Consider the following 8,648-nt stretch of genomic DNA (forward strand, 5'->3'; position numbering starts at 1 on the left):
TTATTGAAATGGATGGAGCCCGAAGCGAATTTACCTATAGCTAAAGGCCCACTAGGCATGAGGGCCTATAAAAATAGGGGCGGGAACTTAAGGCAGCAACATATTTTACACTATATTTTTAATTTACGAATATTCTTTTAATAATTGCGCTTAAAAGTAGACAAAAAATCATGAAATAGTTACCCACATGCTGGGACACAAAACATATGACCCGCATGAAGATATAATAATGATGATAATAATAATAATAATAATAATAATAATAACAGTAGTGGCTATTCAAATGAAGAAGGTGAACATTTCACTTGTTATTTTGCGAGCCATTTGATTTGTATTTCATATATTAAATTATTCAAGTTTAAAAACTATAGTACTATAAATCAATAAATCTCAAGTACAGTATCACAAATTTGTTTAAATATTTCCGCTGTTGTGTAACTTTCACGTCTCAGTTCCTTGAGCAGTAGTGACGAGACAATGATTCTCAAATTTAAAATATTATTTTGTTCTTCTATGTTAGGGTGGTTGCTATGACAATGACTGAGACATTTCCCTCTGCACTTCCATATTCAAGAAACGGGTATTGCTGTGACGAACATGTTTTTGGTCTTCAGCCCAGCCGATGCGCTTTCTATAATAGGTAACACGAAGATTTACGACTACTTGTCTGTCCAGCAACATGGCCCGTCCTAAAGAAAATTCTTTCCTAAAAATTCTGTTTTGTCAAGTCTTCTTCCTATATAGGTCCTATTATGTTTTATGATTTTAATTTTTGTGCTGATATCTTCATTCCTTTCATTTTTTATTCTTCTGGCCACAATTTTACTGTCCCTCATAGGAAAATTCCATTAAAAATTAATACTATGAAAGCAATGGAAAGAAAGTTTGATGTTCTAAACACAGCCTTGTTAGTGGAAGTTGTGAATGAATTTTTTGCCTTTTGCAGTCTGTTTTTCGTCGTGTTTTATGTTGGTAGGCCTATGTCGAGGTATTCAGTTGTGATAGGCCTAATTTTTAAAATATAATTTATTTTACTTATTACTTTATTAGGTGAAGGCATTAAGTGTGTTTCAGTTTTCAGTGAATTTCTAATAAGTGTGTTAGGACCTACTATATAAGTTTTTGTATTGTTATGTTTCAATGTGAAAATGAATCCATTCAATGATACAATGTGTACATTAAATCAAACCTGGTTTAATCGCTGGTGTGAGCAGTATAAGAGATATCTATTGTTTCTAGACAGAACTCAAGCAATTTTAGACATAAACTGTAAAAAGTTAAACTCACAAGCTGGTAAATTATACGAACTTAATTTTAATACTTCATGGTACTGCAAGCATTAGTGAGTGGTTGTGTGGGAGCCACTACATTCAAATACTATTTTGTTAGTCGTGTCTACTACTTAGAGTTAAAAAAACATGAGTGGAATGAAACTGGCATTCAGTGATTTTCTAAAATAATGTTAGTCATGTGCTCTACAAAAAATGAAAATTCGGCAGAATATTTCAAGTGCGTGCTGCATTTAAAACATTTACAGAAGAATATGAACACTATTGGGAATATTCTGAAAGAAAATGCTAGGCTATTGTTAGTGCAATATATTGAAATGTTCGTTTAAACAGACATGTTATGCAGTCAGTCATAGACGCAGCTTTGTATTTAAGCAAGCAGGAATTATCATTTGGAGGCCATGATGAAAGCAATTCTTCGCGTAATGTGGAAATTTCAGATACTGCATTATGCTAGAATTTTGAACGTAGCAAAAAGTAAAAGTGAATTCTCAGGGAGAAAGTACAGACTGCTGCTACAGTGGAAAAAGTGATGTAAAACATGATCGTAATGACAAGATATTGTTCTTTGAGATCATTGACAACATCATCATGCAGATCGATAAAAGATTTGGGGATTTAGAAAAACTTCATTTCATCAGCCTTGCTGATACTTCCAAATTTGACACTTTAATAGAAACTTCCCACATGATCCACTTTTTTCACTGTAAGCTAGCTATTTCAGCATATTAAGAAAGACGCAGGTTCTAAAAGCTGAACTTGAGCTTTTGTACCAGAACAGTGAATATAGGAATTTACCAGTTAAGAAAGTGCTAGACTTCTTCATGACACAAAGATATATTTGGAGAAGTGTATAAGTTATATTCCCTCATTTTAATACTACCGTCTACTAGTGTATCGGTTGAGAGGAGCTCGTGTTTAAAGCGAATACAAACAAAACAGGGAAAGTCAATGTCACAGAAGAGACTGTCAGCATTAAGGAATATTTCACTCCAAAAAGATGAGTTGAACAAGATGATGGAATCACAGCCCCTCCATGAGAACGATATTGGCAGGTTCGCAGCCCTGAAGGAATGGAGGATCAACTTAGTGTACAAAAGATAGGTAAGCATATCTTAATTTACATATACAGGTAAGTGCATCGATAGCTGGCAGAAATAAATATAATGAAATCATTTTCACGATTGAATATCATGGGAATTTGTGGGAGGAAATTAATTTAGTTATGTAGAGTTTCGATTATCAATGCAACTAGCCTAGATGGGCTTTGAAAACCTTGCAACAATTTTGTGCTTCAGCTATTTTTTCAGGCACGAGCCGCTACTGAATAATAACTTTAATGCTGTAAGACAACAGGCCTTCCACGTTATATGATATTCAGTTGTTTTTCCGATTGCAGTGCTAATGTAAAGCCGTGTTCCCTTAAGTTGCTTGAGGTTCGTACTTGAGGACGTGGTCTGTCGAATTCTGACCAAGCACTGTTCCCACGGCGCAGGAACAGTGCGTGGCTTGGCAAATCTCGAGTCAATACACCATTGCCAGACGTTCTTCAATTTCATTGTTCAATTTTTTTTTGTGTTAATGGAAATAATTTTCAATAAAAATTAATAAAGATTATGAATTGAACAATGACGAGAAAGTAACATATGCCACAGCAGTTTATGTAGGCCTACTGTTGAGTGGAGAGTTTTTGAAGAGGAAAATTGTGAAACGCAAAAGGCATTGGTGGATGGTGTCATTCAATAAAAGTCGAAGGTAATTATAATAATATCTAAACTAATAAAATAATTATAAAATTTAATTTAGGCCATTTAAACAAACTGCTGTCAAACTGTATGTCCATAACACAAGAGCTCCAAAAAGAAGTAAAGATAAGCGGTACCTATTTAGTAGAAAAAAATAAACTTTTGTTCACAGAAATGTAGAAGTTTAATGCTATTTTAAAGAACTAAAATTGAAAAGTGATTAATATTTGTAATTTGTACAGGTGTTTCTCTGGCAGAACATATCGTGGAAATGTAATGTGTGACGTTTGATGCTGGGGCATTATGTAAGTAGTCATCTCTCAAACTTACCCAAAATGAGTTTGTAAGTGTAATAACGTTAACAGGTGAGTGTTGTTTTATTCGAAGTTCATGTGTGTTAATTCAGGGAAATACGTGCTACGTGAGTGTTGTGTGTTCTGCTAAATACGTGTCTAATGCTCATTTAATTTTAATGTGGATTTCATTGTAATGTGGCGGGTCCTGATCAGGGTTGCCAGATAAAGGAATCGAAACTGTCGTATTAACTTATGAAAATTGTCGTACATTTTTCAACTTCCTAATGTATTTCTAGTCCACAGCTGTGTACCTAGTAATGGTTAGCATGTCTGACTGTGAAACGAGTGGGCCAGTGTTCAAACCCTGGATGAGACGAGTTATCTGGTTGAGGTTGTTTCCAGGTTTTCTCTCAGCCCATTAAGAGCAAATGTGGGTAATTTTCGGCGCTGGAGTCATTACGCAATTGATAAATAATCGCAAAATAAACCTATATATAACCTATTTGTCGAACAAACAAGGAAGCTAATAAAATTAAACTCGTATTACTTTGTTATAACCGCGCTGTATACGTGAAATCTAGAGCTCAAGATGACAAATTATGACTTGCATGGCAAGCATAGTTACCAGATCGATTTCAAAGCATTTCCCCCATCCTTGAAAGCATGTTTCTTTCGTATTTAGTCCAGATCTGGTCCAGGACATAACTGAAAACTTGTCTGAAAGGGATGAATTAACCATCAATTTTATTTTAATTATAAATCAACATTATAAGTTCTCAATTATCTTTCCCTTCAGTGAAATAGTCGTACAAAATTGAGTACGACATATAGGCACGGTTCAAGCTCCTCTGGTGGCGACTGTTGTTACTAACTGCGGGATAGCAGCGATAGAGTTGTGCTTGAAGCATATGAATATACTTAACATCTCAGGTTAAATTATTAGAAAATATATGGATGATCCTAAAAAGCGGAAAGGTAATGCAAATTGCTGTGTTCTTGAGTGTAGTAATTCTTATAGGAACACACCAACCGATATTGTTTTTATTCATTCCCAAAACAGAAAACTGAAGCGCAACGGTGGATCCATGCAGTACGCAGACGAAAGTAAATAAGGCTACACTGCTTGTAATCATAGTATTATTATATACTAGGCCTGATATAAAAATAGAATATATATAGTATTATTTTTATAAATAACCATTAAGTAATCATCGACATTAATTTATAATTTAAATTTCAAAAAGTACATAATTACTGAGATCTTTACATATATATTGTATATAATATTACCAACAATAAATAATAATATACTTATTTTTAAATGTATTCACATCGATATTTAATTCTTGATTTCAAGTGCTGATGGTTCACCTTGGAAACCAACACCCGCAGCAAGAATTTGGGGTATTCATTTTATTGGGAACGAGATCAGAACACCCCCAAAACTAGCATACCATTCCCAGTATTTTTATAAAACATTACAAGAAAAAGCCTGCCTCATCTCAACTAGCTCCGGAAAGGTACGAAAGAGAAGCATAAAGAAGAAGAAAAGATGAAAATTTAAGTTTTATGGAAGGCGAATGCTCAACTAGTGTTATTTCGAAAAATTAAGTAGCCATACAGGCAGAAGTAAATGAAACCATTCTTAGTGATTTTGTTTTTTCTTTCACAATTGAATTGTGTGAATTGTCTATTCAAGTGTCTATTCCATTACATGCCGAACTGAAGTCACATAAGAAATGTTATGACAAGCGTTCAGAAACAGATGATATGTTTAATGAATTGCAAGGTTTTCGAAATTATTCTACAACAAAATATGAGCCAGAACTACCAGGCTTAATGGGAGTGACATTTGTGGTTTCGAATATATTGTTAAAATTGCTGCCCATTGAAACACAATCATACCCGTAGAATCATTAATAAGAAATATTTCCAATTCTGTCATTTAACCCAAAAATAGCTACCATAGATAGTCGAAATGCCCCAAGATGTAGACCATACATATTATTTTTGCCATTTTTATTAGTGAATTTCACATCGAAAGCTTTCGAAAAATTCTGTCCAAGAGTAAGATTAGTAAAGAAAATCGTCTACTCATATTTTCCAATTAAAATGAACAGGATTGTCATATTTTGCTATGAGGGTGATGTTCGGAGTTAATCGTACAATTATAATTATGATGTATTTTTACCGACACTTTAATGTTGTTGACATCCACAATGGTTACTGTAATTTTGGGTTTTGGCCTAGCAGAGAAAGTATTCAGGAAACAATGCCTGCAATATTGAAAAAAGAGTGACAATTGTTCAGTAGTGGAACAGCCACCAATGTGGATCAGATGGTGGCCTTCAAATCTAAATGCTACCGAGGCAGATCGAGTGACAAATTCATAACAACTGATTGCGGATTATTGACTTTATTAGAAGGTGGTGATGAAGTCAGGGTTTTCCCGGAATAATAACAAACCTCTCCGATAAAGGGATCATTGTTGTTACTCCACCGTATCTGCATGATGGTAAATTAAAAGCTGAAGAAGTCGAAACTACTTGCAGCGTTGCCAGTGTTCGAATTCATGTTGAAAGGTGCATTCAGCGAATTAAAATATACAGTATAACATTTTACACAAACTATCAATTGAACTGCTTCCGCATGTTGATCTTGTTTATTCAACTGTCCAAAGAGAAGTCTGAACCTCATAAGTGATACCAACAAGGCACCACTTATGAGGAAACTAGGTCAGAATATCATGGGGTAGAGTGGCCAGCTCCTTTTCCCTTCCATTGCATATATCGCCGACTAGCTACAAATTACACTAGTCAGACTTCATATGCATACAAACAATATTGTTCTTCCTCTGACATATCGTCAAGTGAGATGTACAGCCTGATAACAGATGTACGTATCAGCCAGAACCTCAATCAGAGGTAGTATGTTGATGATATTGTTCATTATGTGTTGTGTTTTAGAGAATTTGCAGTCGCCCATTATTCAGGAAGTGTAATTAAGACTACTTTTAGAATTAAATCACATTAAAATACGTAATTTATAGAGACATTACGCACGTCATGACATCAAATATTTAAGTATATCAATGTTTTCGTAATATGACTGTTCACCCTCATTCAATGATCTGAAATCTGATTTAAATGCCAAACAACTTCACTGATATTTCAGGAACTTTGTAGTTACATTTTTACACTCCTCTAACAGTACTGAACTTTCCACTGAGTCTATAAAATAATTAAAGACTGGAGATTGCTGGGTTTGCAGTGAAAGACCTGCCCTTGGCAGAACACTATGAATGAATGAACCAGAGCCTTCTTTAGTTACAAGCCGGGGCATGGGTAGGTTTGGCAACGCAGAGTGGAGGCGGGAGATTTTAGAGTGATATTGTGTTTGCTCATTGCTTTCGTTATACGTAACGCGTATTTTTTCAATATTACTTCATGCACAAAGGTAAGATCAAGATTCAGATAGTGATGTAAATTATTACGGGTTCGAAAATAGTGCTTTATTGCAATCAATTAGCTATACTTCAGAATACGGCGTAAGTAGGCTACTTACATATAAAGGCTGCCACTTAAAATAATTACAAAAAAAAATGTTTTTATTGATAGTACGAAGGTAAATAAATAAATAAATAAAAAAGATATTCCTTGCACCGAAAATAATAAAATCAATAATGCAATAAAGACGTAAGTTCCTACGCAGTATTCTTAAGTTACATTCAGTTAACAAATTTGTGGCTAGCAAATTGACAATGTTTTGCGACTTAATGGTGTTTCATCTGTGAAAGGTTTAGGATATATTTTAATATTATCTTATGCGATTATCTATCGTGTTTTTCTACAAATATTTCAGATGCCTAGAAAGTGCTGTGTGCCTATGTGTCGTAGCAACTACACTTATAATTAAAAAAAAAAATAAAAACATACTTGTTTTTTTATTGATGGTACAAGGGAAAATAAATAAATACGGTACTTAAAGAAATGTTACTTGTACCAAAAATAAATAAAATAATGACGTACTTTCGCAATACCCTATTCCAATCAATTAACCATTATGTGGCTAGTAAATTGACAATGTTTTGCCGCTTAATGTTGTTTCACCTCTGACATGAAAGGTGTAGGATATCATATGCATTTTAATTTCATGTGATTATATCGTGCTTTTCTATAAATATTTCAGATGTCCAGGAAGCCAGTTTTAATTTGAACGTGGCCAGTCACCATAACAATATTGTTATCCTAAATTATTTGTTAAAAACTTTTTAAAATAACTTATAACTACAAAAAACAAGCCTAGAATGTGAATTATGCAAATAGGCCTAAAATAAAATGTAAACAGAAGAAACTATTGACATTCCTATTATAATAAAAGTATGAGGATGTAAATACAGTTAAGCCAAGTAAAACAATCTATGAAAAAATGAAAACCTATCCCTTCAACATAATACGTAACAAAACGCAACATTACCTATTAAGTACATGTATGTATCAATTAGCGTAAACTCTGTGGACTTTAAATCCTGTAAATACCAAGTGGGTGAATGTAGAGTATCCAACGCCCACTGAACGAATATTTCACTTTTATCACTGCCAATGTTGCGCTATAATCGTATATGCAAGGTAGGCTATAACAAAAACCTAAACTAACCAAACCTAACCTTCAAAGAAGCAACAAGTTATACTAAATATGTGTAAAATTGGCCTATGTGTCTATAGTGGGCGGGACATAAGTAACATTGACCAAACCAACAAAGTGATTATATGCATTTACAAATTATAGATAGTTCTGACGTATAGCAGGCATTCCGAATCTTCAACAAAACTTTAACATTTATGGGATCATAAAACAGTTGTTTACAATGACTTTGAAAACCAACGGCGTAACTTTATTGATATAGCAGGCGAGACCCAACAATTTGACTAGAATTCTGATACACACAAATCACAAATAAGAATATAAAAATGTGGTTATACATTTAATAGAATAGTCTATTACTTTGTCATCCATAACCGTAAAAATTCCCAAAGACTGCAACCATTTTATTTTCATTTATTGTCTTGTTTTTTTTATCACCAACACGCATTTAGTTTATAATACATCAACAATTAACGTTTGGTACGACCGCAAACATAATTCCATCGACACACACTTATATTGCAACATTAATTTACATTGGAAATCGGCATTAGCACAAACACGTGTACTGTACGGTCAGCCTCCGGGTGACAGATAATTACAGTGTTGCCGACGTATGGCCCCGGCTTGTAACTAAAGAAAGCTCCGAGCCGGACCGTTTTCAATTATCTTCA

Source organism: Periplaneta americana, chromosome 2 (assembly GCF_040183065.1).
Source record: "Periplaneta americana isolate PAMFEO1 chromosome 2, P.americana_PAMFEO1_priV1, whole genome shotgun sequence".
Classification (NCBI taxonomy): domain Eukaryota; kingdom Metazoa; phylum Arthropoda; class Insecta; order Blattodea; family Blattidae; genus Periplaneta; species Periplaneta americana.